The following is a 13,622-nucleotide window of genomic DNA, read 5'->3' on the forward strand; positions in this document are numbered from 1 at the left end:
GCAATCTCCCCATTTATTCCACTCTCCCTTTCCCCCTTGGCAGCCTTATATTTGTTCTCTTTGTCCATGCTTCCATTTCTGCTTTGCAAATAAAGTGATCTATACCATTTTTCTAGATTCCACATATATACATCAATAAACGACACTTGTTTTTCTCTTTCTGACTTCACTCTGTATGGCACTCTCTAGGTCCATCCACCTCCCAACAAATGACCCAATTTTGTTCATTTTTATAGCTGAGTAGTATTCCATTGTATATATGCCCCACATCTTCTCTATCCATTCCTCTGTTGATGGACATTTAGGTTGCTTCCGTGTCCTGGCTATTAATAAGAGTGCTGCAGTGATCACTGGGGCCCATGCATCTTTTTGAATTATGGTGTTCTCTGGGTACCTGCCCAGTACTGGGATTGCAGGATCATATGGTAGTTCTATTTTCAGTTTTCTAAGGAACTTCTGTACAATTTTCCATAGTTACTGTATCTACCCTCTTATAGTTTTAAGTATACAATGCATTATTATGGCTGATGGTACAATACACAGAAGATGTCTAGAAATTTTTCACTTTTATTAACTAAAGTCTTATGCCTAATGATTAATAATTCCAAATTTCTCCCTCCACCAAGGTGGCTTAGATGGTAAAGAATCTGCCTGCAAAGCAGGAGACTTGGGTTTGATCCCTGGATCAGAAAGCTCCCCTCAGAAGAGAATGGCAACTCACTCTTGTATTCTTGCCAGGATAATCCTATGGACAGAGGAGCCGAGCAGGCCACAGCCCACGGGGTTGCAAGAGCACAACCATAAACCCAAGATCTGATCAAAGTGTGCTCCTTCTTGCTTGCACATTTATAAGAATGTGGAGAAACCGAATACCTTTCACACTGTTAGTAGGAATGCAAAACAGTGTAGCAGTTATGGAAAACAGTATGGCAGTTCCTCAAAAAATTAAAACTAGAACTATCATATGATCCAGCAGTCCCCTTTCTGAGACAGAAAGAGCTTTGAAATTAAGATCTTGAAGAGATAATGGCACTCCTACATCCATTCAGCCCTATTCACAATAGCCAAGATGTGGAAATGTCTATCAAGAGCTAAAATAAATTTAAAATTGGCTTTATCTCATGCTACATCGATGGCTCAAAGGATGGACTTCTTTTTTTTTTTTCTTATTGTTGTTATTCTCACTCCAAGTTTCCTTTATATCCCAATCTTTCAGTCGAATTCAATCACCCTTTCAAGTGTAAGTTATAACTTACGGTGCTCAGCTTGGATCAGGATAATAAAGTGCATTCTGTTTTGAGTTTAAAGTGTTAAAAATAATCATAATTTTAGCAAATAGTCACCAGCATGTGAAAATCTGAGAGCTTCCTGTGTAAATATAAATTTATATTGAAAAAAATTGAAAATCTGGCAACATTTTTGAGTTCCTTCCTGAAAACAATATCTGACAGTGAACAGTGACCACCGTTTGGAGACAGCCTAAGCGAGGAGTCCAGTTCCAGGCTTGAACGCTGTCTGTGATTGTTCAAACCTGATCACAGGGGAGCCTCGTGAGGGACTCGGTACCTGAACAGCGCTACAGTTTCCTGGAGGAAGTCATGGCCAAGGACTCAGGTTCCCCTCCTTCCCTGCTGGTCACCCTAATATGCATATCAGTATCTCCAGTCCAGGCACCTCCAAGTAGAAATCTCCTCTGGGGTCTCAGCTGAAGCAACTCTCTCTACTTTTAAAAACTTGTAGTGCTTTTCTTAAAGCCTTTCTCCTTCTCATTGTCCTTCTATCACGGGTCCAAAAAGCCTATGAGCTTCTTGCTTAGCATTCTTTGAAATGAGACCTTGGCCAGTGCTACTCTGCACAAGGAAATGGAGAAGTCAGCACCTCTCATTGCGACATTTACTTGCACTGTTTCTTTTCTTTTTTAAAGAATGTGGACCATTTTTAAAGCCTTCATTGAATTTGTTACAGTATTACTTCTGTTGTTTGTGTTCTGTATTTTTGGCCATGAGGCCTGTGGGCTCTTACTCCCTGACCAGGGGTCAAACATGCACCTGCTGCCTTGCAAGGGGAAGTCTTACCCACTGCATCACCAGGAGCCCAGCTCACACTGTGGAATGAGTAAGAGTGCCAACCCACTCCAGTATTCTTGCCTAGAGGATCCTGTGGACAGAGGAGCCTGGTGGGCTGCTGTCCATAGGGTCGCAGAGACAGACATGACTGAAGCGACCTAGCATGCATGCCTGCATTGCTTTTAGTTTGGTTCTTTGTTCTACCTACACCTACACCTGATGGAGCAACAATAGATACCAGGTCTGGGCAGTCTTATTTTCCAGCTAATCACTCATTAACACCACATGCCTGTTGTAAGTTATTTGAATTCCTCCTTCCAGGCATAGCCTCATTCCCATTTCAACCAAGAATCCTTGGCCACATAGCTTGACCAGCTCTTCTAAAATTGCATAGAATATTGTTTAATTCATATGTCCATGAACAAAGAGGGTGTCATCACATGGAATCTTGAAACACATGTGGTAATACAAGCCTCACTTCAGATCTATTAAATTGCAGTCTGAATTGTACAGGATACCCGGTAGTTTGTATATGCATGAAAATCTTAAAACCTGTGGCTCAGAATATCATTCTGCATCATATGAATTAGCATTGTATGTGCTTAGCTATTTTGTATCAATATAGGATATCTTATGAACTAGACTTCAAGCATCTCAATAATAGAGATTGTGTCCTGGGATATTTGTTTGGTGTATTTTGGTAGATGAACTAGTAAAAGTTGATGGACGTAGACATTAAATACAAAAGTGTGTTAGTTGCTCAGTCACGTCCAACTCTTTGAAACTCTATTGACTATCAATAGGCTCCTCTGTCGGTGGAATTCTTCAGGCAAGCTTACTGAAATGGGTAGCCATTCCCTCCTCCAGGGAATCTTCCCAACTGAGGGATCAAACCTGGGTCTCCTGCATTGCAGGCAAATTCTTTACCATCTGAGTCACTAGGGAAGCCCCCAAAGCGAGCTGCTCGCCTTTGAGCTGCAGTTGAACCAGTGACCTAAGGATTAAATACAAATCCTTCATCCAAAGCAAATTTGCTCATCACTTGGCATCTGCCTTCCTAGGCCCTGTACAACACATAAAGATACAAGGTGGACAATTGACAGCAAGAGCCCCAACTTTATCTCATTCACGCTAACCTGCTCCCTTTGGTTTGTATTTAGCCATAAGCCTATCCTGTGATTCTGGCTTTAACTATTGGACTTGATGCTTTAAACACATTTTTTCTTATTTTGACCCAAAGCACTTGTAAGCTTTCTGACGTCCCCAACTCCTGTCTGTGGTAGGATCTCTTACTATTGTTTCATTAGGATTGATACCATAATATGGGCTCTCTTGGGCTGGCAATTCAGTATTTTTAAAATCTGTTCTTAATCCTAAAAAGTATGTCTTATATTTTCCAAATAACAAAATGAGACCAAAGTAAACATTAAGTATGTTTAGTTTTTCACAACTGAACTAGTCCAGAGGTAAACAAACTATGGCCTCTAGGACAGTAGTCTGTTTCTGTAAGTAAACTTCTATTTGGAATAGGCCACAGTTATTCATTTACATGTCTATTATCTATGGCTGCTTTGGCACTATCAAGAGAGAATTGACTAGTTGGGACAGAGACAAATGTGGCCCTCAAAGCCTAAAATATTACCATCAATTTGGCCCTTTAAGAAAATGTTACCAGTTCTTGAATTAGTCAATTTGTAAAAAACAGTCAACAACCAAACAGTATTTTTGGCAACAGGCAGGCAAATGACTGCTTGATTTATTTTATTTTATTTTTTTCATTTTTTAGCATGCCCTGTGTACTTAGCATCAATGACACTGAAAGAAAGGTAAATATAGAAACTGGCATTTCAAAGGAAGCAAAAAGGTCACCTCATGTTTCTTTATCCATGATAGACAGCCGATCATTCCCATGACTACCAAATGTGTTTTGAGCTCTGAGTTCTCAATTATTTTCCACATTGCAAACATTTTTTTTTTTAGGTATTAGTCCATATATATCTTCAGAAAAGTTGTAGAATCTTTTTTTTTCATTTATTTATTCACCAGTTTATTCAACTAGGAAGTGCCATTACTCTGATATACCCATCGTGCTATGCCAGGTTCTGTCAAAATCAAAGTTACAAATGTGAGATCTGAGTCTTAAAAATCTTTACCATCCCTATTGGATTTGGTGAGCAACTGGGGTGCAAAATATCCATCTTCATTGATCACCAGACTTGATTAAACTAACCTGGTTGATACATGTCGATTTTCTGTGTACTTATTCAATTACAAGTTATTAGGCTCGTAAAAAACTGTGATTCCAGATTGTTTAGGCTTCAGTCAATCATGTACAAGTAGTTTAACTCCATTAGTAGAACCTAGACATGGTCTCCATGGAACAGCACAGTACATACACCAATGACAAGACAGAAATGAGAGGCTATACATGCATGTTTCCTGTCAAATAAAGAAAGGAGATGTGGTCCCTAGTCTCCCAAGATGCCCCCCCACCCTCAGCAAACATGACCGCCAGTTTATGCTTTTATTTGGCTCTCCTCCTCTTGACATGACCAAAGTGCCTAAGCAGCAAGCAGCAGCATGCGACCCGTGTTTTAACCCACGCAGTTCATAATTCTGAGTTAGGTTGGAAGGTGCTTCCTGGTTTTCTTCCAGGTCGTTAGAGAATGCTCTCTAGAGGAAACTAATTCCACATACAGAATCCTCCTCTGTGAGGCTGTTTCCACATGAGGGAGAGGCACAGCGGGATGAGACCCCTCACGAGGAGAGGGAAAATAACAAGGAACACTGACCATTCAATGTGAAGGAAGGGCCTCTCGGGAATTGAATCCTCCTGACTTGGCTGTGCCAGCTGCCAAGATAGGCCACCTGACAGAATTCAGCCTACATTTCTGGGCCACAAAATTGTGAGCAAAAATAAAATGGCAATTTTAAACCAGTAAGTTATGAGGCAGGTAGTGACACACCAATATAACTCAGAATTGGTGGATGAACATCTACTGTGGTCGGGAAAGTGTGAACTGGGAAGCAGATGATGAGGTGGACCATTGATGATGTCAAGTACAGTGGAGAGGAAGATGCAATTGATATTAAATGATGACAAGGTGTCCAAAAGCAAATTAATAGGAAACAGAGAAAAACCACGTAGGTGGGAGATCCTGGCTCCACGGGGCTTAAATCTTTTAGATGGACTTGGATAAACTGGTATAAGTGTTACTGGCATATCGTTGACAATTTGGCCAGAATAGAGTGAAATCCAAAACAGAAATATTATATTGAGGGTGGGGGGGTGCATGAGAGATTTTTCAAAAGTGGATGCCATTTGAGGTAAACTAGATGGAATGAAACTTCAGTGGTGTGGATGAAAGATCAAAGCTCATTAGGAAAAAAAAAAGAAAAATGAGAGATCAGCTTGGGAGGGAGATTTTATCACTGCTCGGAGGAACACTGAAAACAAAGAATCGGAGTCGTGGGAGAGTCAGACATAAAGAAAATCTCTCTGGGACTTCCCTGATGGCCCTGTGGCTGGCACCCCACACTCCCAATGCAGGCGGCCCGACTTTGCTTGCTGGTGGGGGAACTAGATCTCACGTGCTGCAAATAGAGACCCCACATGCTGCAAGGAAGATCAAAGGTCTCCAATGCTGCAAGTAAGGACCTGGCACAGCCAAATACATACATACATACAAAATAAAAATAAAACCCTCCTGAGGCCAGGCTAGGAATGCAATGGATGTCCTTGTCCCTCTGGGCCTTTTCAGACCTCATTGTGTTCTGCTATCTGATCACTATGGGAAACACCTCAAACGTTATAAACATGCCTTGGCGTTTAAAATGAGCATTTTCTCTGAAATTTAATCTAAGCACCAAAATGTTTATACAAGCACAAGGAAATGTTTCAAGCTATTTTTATTAGGCAACAAGATATATTAATGTAGAAGAACAGATAGAAGACAGAACTGTGAATCTGAGTGAATCTCATTGTCTACCCTGTGTCCTTCCTAAGAAGCTCAGGATTAAACATGTGGGGACAACTGAACTTTGTAACTTCTTCCTTTGTGCGAAAGAGAGGAAGTGAAAACTATTACAGATAAATTGTCTTAAATGGAAACCCTGAAATCCTTTCAGGGCTATTTCAGATCAAAATAATGATGGAAAACAATTACTCTATCTTTCTGAAGAGACTCTTAAAAATAGCATGAGCAAAGTGAAGCTAAACAAGCTTATTCTTCAGATAGCAAATCCAAAAAAAAGCAAAAAAACCCAGATAGCTAAGAATATGGAAACTCTTCCTATTATAACCACAGCACTCCTGTAATAACAGCATATTTTGTATGAAATAGAGCTTCTGGCTAGAAAGATGATCAACATACCTGATGGTCGATCTCCATCCAATTTCGTTCTCCTTCGACTTCAACTTTGTCTCCACACTAAAGCCAGAAGGATGCTTGGGAATGGGAGGTTTATGGCCTCAGCACTCATAAAACTCTGCATGAAAGCTGCCAAATATTCCCAAGGCAGGCGAGGCCCTGCTGGCTTGTCTCCCACTTGGCTTTTGCGCTGACACCACTCTCTCTCACTCACACACGCAAACACACGGCATATTCACACACGCTTGAGCTCCACTGCCCTTTGTAAAAATTTTCTCAGAGTTGCCCTGTCTCTCTCTGACTGGATGCAACTGTGTAAGAAGACTTTTTCCACAGAGAACTCCTCTCACTTCCTTTCATGTACTAAACTAGTTCTTAACATGTTGGCTCAATCTTCACCTCCTGTAAAAGACTTTACTCTTGTCTTCCAGACTAGAACAGATTCCGCTATTATATGGTCTCATGGTATCAAACTTATTTCTTTTTTTAAACGGAAATATAGTTGATCTAAAAGGTTGTATTAATTTCTGCTGTACAGTGAAGTGACTCAAATATAGAATGGATAAACAACAAAGTCCTACCATATAGCACAGAAAACTGTATTCAGTATCCTGTGATATATATTCTTTCCCCTGTGGTTTATCCCAAGATATTGAATATAATTCCCTGTGCTAAGTAGTAGGACTTTGTTCTGTATCCATGTCTGTATAATAGTTTGCACATGCTAATCCGAAACTCCCAATTCTTCCCTCCCCCACCCCTCACACCCTAAATCTGTTCTCTACATCTGTGATTCGGTTACTGTGTCCTAGATAAGTTCATTTGCATCATATTTTAGATTTCATATTTAAGCAATATCATATTATATTTGTCTTTCTCTGCATAGTTTGCTTCACTTAGTATGATAATTTCTAGGTCCATCTATATTCCTGCAAACAGCATTATTCCATCTCTCTTCAGGGCTGAGTATTATTCCCGTGTACATATGTACTACATCTTCATCCATTCATCTGTTGATGGGTATATTGTTTGCTTCCATGGCTTGACTATGAGCACTGGGGTGCATACATCTTTTTGAATTATAGTTCTTTCCAGACATGTGCCCAGGAGTAAGATCGCTGGATCATATGGCAACCCTAGATTTAGCTTCTCAAGGACCCCCCATGTCATTCTCCATCGTGGTCACACCAATTTACCTTCTCAACAGTAGTCACATTTTCTTCTCTATAGAAAGTATTTCTGCTGCCATTTTTCCACCTAAACGTGATTATTTAAATGTCTTAGAAATGACAAATTGTAAGCGGTATGAGGGCAGGATCTTTTGTGTTCTGTCTGGCACTCAAAATGAAATCATTGATTGAAAAACTGAATGTTTGCTTCGATATCAATCGCCGGGGAATGAAGCCCAACCAGGGAGTCCATGGCTCGGCGAGTTACTTAACCTTGCTGGTGACCTTGCACGTGCCGAGCCTCAGCAGTGAGCTCTCGTGTTGTTTATGTGATCCAGAACCCAAGGGCAATGTTGAGCAGAGATTACTAGATCCTTTTCCCGTGGTAAAGGAAGCTGAGGCAGGGCAGATGAAAGTTGTTTTTGCAACATCGTTCAGAAAGCAAGTCAGGTACGCGTGGAGAGAGAGCTCCTACCTGTGAATGTGACCCAAGTCCCCTTCTTCAGGGCCTAATTTTGGAGCTTAGCTGCCATGTTCTTACATTTTCTTCATTGTCTCCAATATACAAAACAACCAACCAAACAGCAAAACAAAATAAAAAAAACCCATAAAATGTTTCTCTTAGATCTCCTAAACTATATCCATTAGGCACCAAGAAAGAAAAAAAGAAAGATAGGGAAACCAAAGTGAGGATCTAATGCAGAGGCAAACAATATGGACTTTGAGATCGTGTGAGGCTGAAGGTCACTCTTAGCATTACCCTTTACTGGCTGTTTGATGTTATATAAATTAATTCAGTTTCATAAGCTCAAGTTTTCTTCAATTTAAAATAGCATCCATACCTTAAATGGATTGGGAGGAAAATGAAATAAATGCCAATTACTAGTGTAGATGCATAATCAGTTCTTAATATCAGTATAGGTTAGCATTCTACCGTTGCTGTTTAATGCTATAACCACCAGCTACCTTTCCTGGACCAATGGTCAGAGACTCAAGCTAAAAAGAGACAAGCGTGTCTCAAGGAGGAGCTGCACCCTGGGATCTACACTCGGCATCGACAGAAGGATAAACTTCATGCGCTTCCTCAAACAGCATTGAGTTAACAGGCTCTTATTTGTAAGTAAAAGAATCAGTCCGGTATTGAATAATTTGTATTGACTTTTGAGTAAGAATTTTTCTGATCCAATTTTTTAAGATATTAGGACAATCATGAATTAGGTTTCTGGGTTAGTTCACTTCTTTAAGTACTTAGAGCAGGAACAGAAATGTCTCCAGCGAGCCGCAGCTGAAAGGAATTTGCACTTGTCGAAGACTAAATACTTTTGAAGACATGTGGAGGAAGCGGGGGCAACTATTATAGGAAGGATATGTTCTGTTATTTATCAATATGTGCATAATGTGCTTGTGAAACAAGGTTTACTGGAGATAATATCAACACATTTCCTGGGTCATCTGCCTTTGCTTATTTATCACTAATTTAGAAACAGTCTGAAGAGTCTGGATTCACATAAGTTCAAGGTTATTTCATTTTGGTAGAAACAAATAGATTTGTTTTTCTCTCAAGCCCCTGGTGTTGAAAAAAATTTTTTTTCAGGTGCATTTTTGCTTTTATAAAACAAACTAGTGTTGAGATATTAAATCTCAATAATTTATTTTCCTTTTTCATAAACACTTTTAGGAGTTGTTGGATAACCAAATTTGATTGTAAATTTGCCTTAAAAATCAAGAGCTCAGCATTTGAATATAATTGAAGCACAGATTATAATTGTTTCTTCCAAAGAGAACAAATTTACTCAGTCTCTGACCTCTTCTTTCTTTTCTGCTGATCTTTGAAACTCTTCTTTCAATACGTCACTGACTGACTTTCCTTTTTTCTGCTGGTCATTGTAGGATGCCAGTATCTCAAAGAGCCAGTGAACATATGAAATCAGAAAGGTGGGAAGTAGGAAAAGCAAGAGCCTGAGAATTGATTGAAAATAGCAAATATATATGGAAGCCCTCATGAAATGTGTTGACAGCAATCTCATGGAACAAATGTGTTCTATAATTTATAGTTAAAAAAAGAAAACCTTTGACCGTTCTTGTGAATAAAGAGAATGAGATTTAAACCTAGTTCTGTATAATGTCTAAATACTTTTTTTCCTGAAAGAATGCAGCTTAAGATATTTGATGAACTGCAAATGATAAGTAACTATAAGAAGAATCTTCACAGTGATTAAGCTCACATTTTAAGAAATTCACAATTATTTAGATCAATAATTATGATGTAAATAAATTGAAGTAACTGATATTCTGCAAAATACTGGTATTCAGACAGTTATTATCAAAGTGAGTAACAAAAGAGTAAAAATAATAATACTTGTGGTCAGAGGATGTTCCATGAGACAGAAACTCCATGAAACATCAATACTCAGTATATGTACAATGTCTGAATAAGAAAGATAAATTACTTCCAAGTGTTTTGGCAAAACTGTAGTGGTCATAAGATCCACAAGGACCAAAAAGGTTGCAATACTTTGTCACTAATGAAAAGACTGCAAATTATACAACCAAAGACAACATTTGGACCCGAAATTGCACACTGGTGTGTGCCTTCCAGTTTACTGGAGAAAAACTGAGGAACTGATTAATGTGCTACTGAGGATTGGCCTGTATGAGCCATGAAAGGAGGGATCTAGTGAGGCTGTGTTCACTGACTCAGACCAAGAATTTACAAATGTGTGACAAATAAAGGATGCTCACAAGCTATTCAATGTATGAATGGTTAGAGTAATATATTAGAAATTTTCAAGAAAATTAGAGAGACCCAGGGAACATTTTATGCCAAGATGGGCTCAATAAAGGACAGAAATGGTATGGGCCTAACAGAAGCAGAAGATACTAAAAAGAGGTGGCAAGAATACACAGAAGAACTGTACAAAAAAGATCTTCATGACCCAGGTAATCACGATGGTGTGATCACTCACCTGGAGCCAGACATCCTAGAATGTGAAGTCAAGTGGGCTTTAGGAAGCAACACTATGAACAAAGCTAGTGGAGGTGATGGAATTCCAGTTGAACTATTTTAAATCCTAAACGATGATGCTGTGAAAGTGTTGCACTCAATATGCCAGCAAATATGGAGAACTCAGCAGTGGCCATAGGACTAGAAAAGGTCAGTTTTCATTCCAGTCCCGAAGAAAGGAAATGCCAAAGAATGTTCAAACTACTGCACAATGCGCTCATCTCACACGCTAGTAAAGTAATGCTCAAAATTCTCCAAGCCAGGCTTCAACAGTACATGAACCGTGAACTTCCAGATGTCCAAGTTGGATTTAGAAAAAGCAGAGGAACCAGAGATCAAATTGCCAACACCATTGGATCACAGAAAAAACAGGAAAATTCTAGATAAACATCTACTTTTGCTTTATTGATTACCCCAAAGCCTTTGACTGTGTAGACCACAGCAAACTGTGGAAAATTCTGAAAGAGATGGGAATACCAGACCACCTTATCTGTCTCCAGAGAAATCTGTATGCAGGTCAAGAAGCAACAGTTAGAACTGGACATGGGACAACAGGCTGGTTCCAAATCAGAAAAGGAATACATTAAGGCTGTGTATTGTCACTCTGATTATTTAACTTACATGCAGAGTACATCATGCAAAATGCTGGCTGGAAGAAGCACAAACTGGAATCAAGATTGCTGGGACAAATATCAATAACCTCACATATGCAGATGATGCCGCCCTTACAGCAGAAAGTGAAGAGGAACTGAAGAACCTCTTGGTGAAAGTAAAAGAGGAGAGTGAAGAAGCTGACTTAAAACTCAACATTCAGAAAATGAAGATCCTGGCAGCTGATCCAATCACTTTATGGAAAATAGATGGGAAACAATGCAAACAGTGACAGATTGTTTTCTTGGGCTCCAAAATCACTGCAGATGGTTACTGCAGCCATGAAAGTAAGAAATGCTTTTATCTTGAAAGAAAAGCGATGACCAACCTAGACAACATATTAAAAAGCAGAAACATTACTTTGCCTACAAATGCCCTCTAGCCAAAGCTATGGTTTCTCCTGCAGTCATTTATGGATGTGAAAGTTGGACCACAGAGAAAGCTGAGCACCAAAGAATTTACGCTTTTGAACTGTGATGTTGGAGAAGACTCTTGAGAGTCCCTTGGACTGCAAGGGGATCCAACCAATCAATCCTAAAATAAATCAGTCCTGAATATTCATTGGAAGGACTGATGCTGAAACTGGATACTTTGGCCAATATTTTGGCCACCTGATGCATAGAACTGACTCATCAGAAAAGACCCTGATTCTGGGAAAGACTGAAGGCAGGAGGAGAAGGGGACGGGGACGACAGAGGATGAGATGGTTGGATGGCATCACTGACTCAATGGGCATGAGTTTGAGCAGGCTCTGGGAGTTGGTGTTGGACAGGCATGCTACAGTCTATGGGGTCGCAAAGAGTTGGACACGACTGAGCGACTGAAATGAACAGATTAGAAAACTTAAGAGAAAAAAAAAATCCTAAGAAAACAACCCTTAATGTAATTTTAAAAGAAATAGAAAACCTAAAAGACCATATGATACGACCATGAAAGCTATGTAATCAGTAGTATATAGTCAAAAATATAAACATTCAAGGAAGAGGTAATTCAAATCTTGCACATTCTTTAAAAAAATAAAACACCCCAGGATATCACTTATATGTGGAATCTAAAAGATGATACAAGTAAAATTAGTTACAAAACAGAAGCCAACTTAAAGCTTTAGAAAACAAATTTATGGTTACCACAGAAGAAAACTGTTGGGGAGGGATAAATTAGGAGCTGGGAATTAACATCCACAAACTACCATATAAAATAGATAACTAACAGGGTCCTACTGTATCACACAGGGGCTCTGCTCAGTACTCTGCAGAAACCTTTATGGAAAAGAATCCGAAAAATAACACATATATGTATATGCATAACTGAATCACTTTGCTATACACCTGAAACTAACACAACATGGTAACTCAAATATACTCCAATGTAAAATAAAAACTAAATTAATAAGTTAAAAAATTTAAAAATACTCATTTTATACACTACTATATACTTGATATCCAAGCCAGAAAAGGACAGTGTGAGGGGAAAAAAGAATACAACCAAACAGTTGTAATATATGCTTACTCATGTATAGAAGTATGGAAGTTCTAAACAGCACACATCCAATTATGAGTGATCAGAGACTCTTGAGAAAAATTTCTTGCTTCACATCAACCAAAACTTTGCAACACATTGTGAAGATCAAAGTCGGACTCACATAAATTGGACTCGTATAACCACCCCAAACAAATGAACAAACACCTGAAACCTGAACCTGCAGACACTTGACAGCGGGGTTTATGGTGGTAGCTGGTACTGGATCTTAGGAGTCTGAGCCAGCAGGGACACCCAGGATCAGATGGGAATGGCAGAGGACAAGTCTCAGAAGCTGGGAGTGTGTTGCAAGGGCTGACCTAAGAAAGAAGCAGGCTTTTTTTTTTCATCCTGGAGCTAGATTACTGAGACACACAATTGCTGAGATATTTATTCTTCAAACAATAATTAGTAAAAGAAAACTCTGAGACTCCCAAATTTAGGTGTAACAGGCTAAAGTGGGCAGAGGATGCATCTAGCAACCTACAGAATTTGGCCTTTTTTTCACCAAAATTTTCACATATCCAGGCACAAAGAACTTCCCTAGATTATGGTCAAATTTTATCTTATTATAAATAGTTTGGTCATACATTGTTAAATGAATATGCACATACTCTATGACCAGTATTCATAACATTGTGTCCTTAGCATCCCTATGTAGGGAGACATGTTTAGACACATTCATAGCAACATTGTACATAAGTGCATAAAAGTTAGAGGTGATCCAAAGTGTAATAAATCAACATGGCAATAAATAATTCACAGTTTGTAAACTACACAGCAATGAAAAAGAATTATAGGAGCATAAAGTTGAGTAGCAGTCCATCCTAAAGGAGATCAGTCC

The sequence above is a fragment of the Muntiacus reevesi genome, chromosome 3 (assembly GCF_963930625.1).
Source record: "Muntiacus reevesi chromosome 3, mMunRee1.1, whole genome shotgun sequence".
NCBI lineage: Eukaryota > Metazoa > Chordata > Mammalia > Artiodactyla > Cervidae > Muntiacus > Muntiacus reevesi.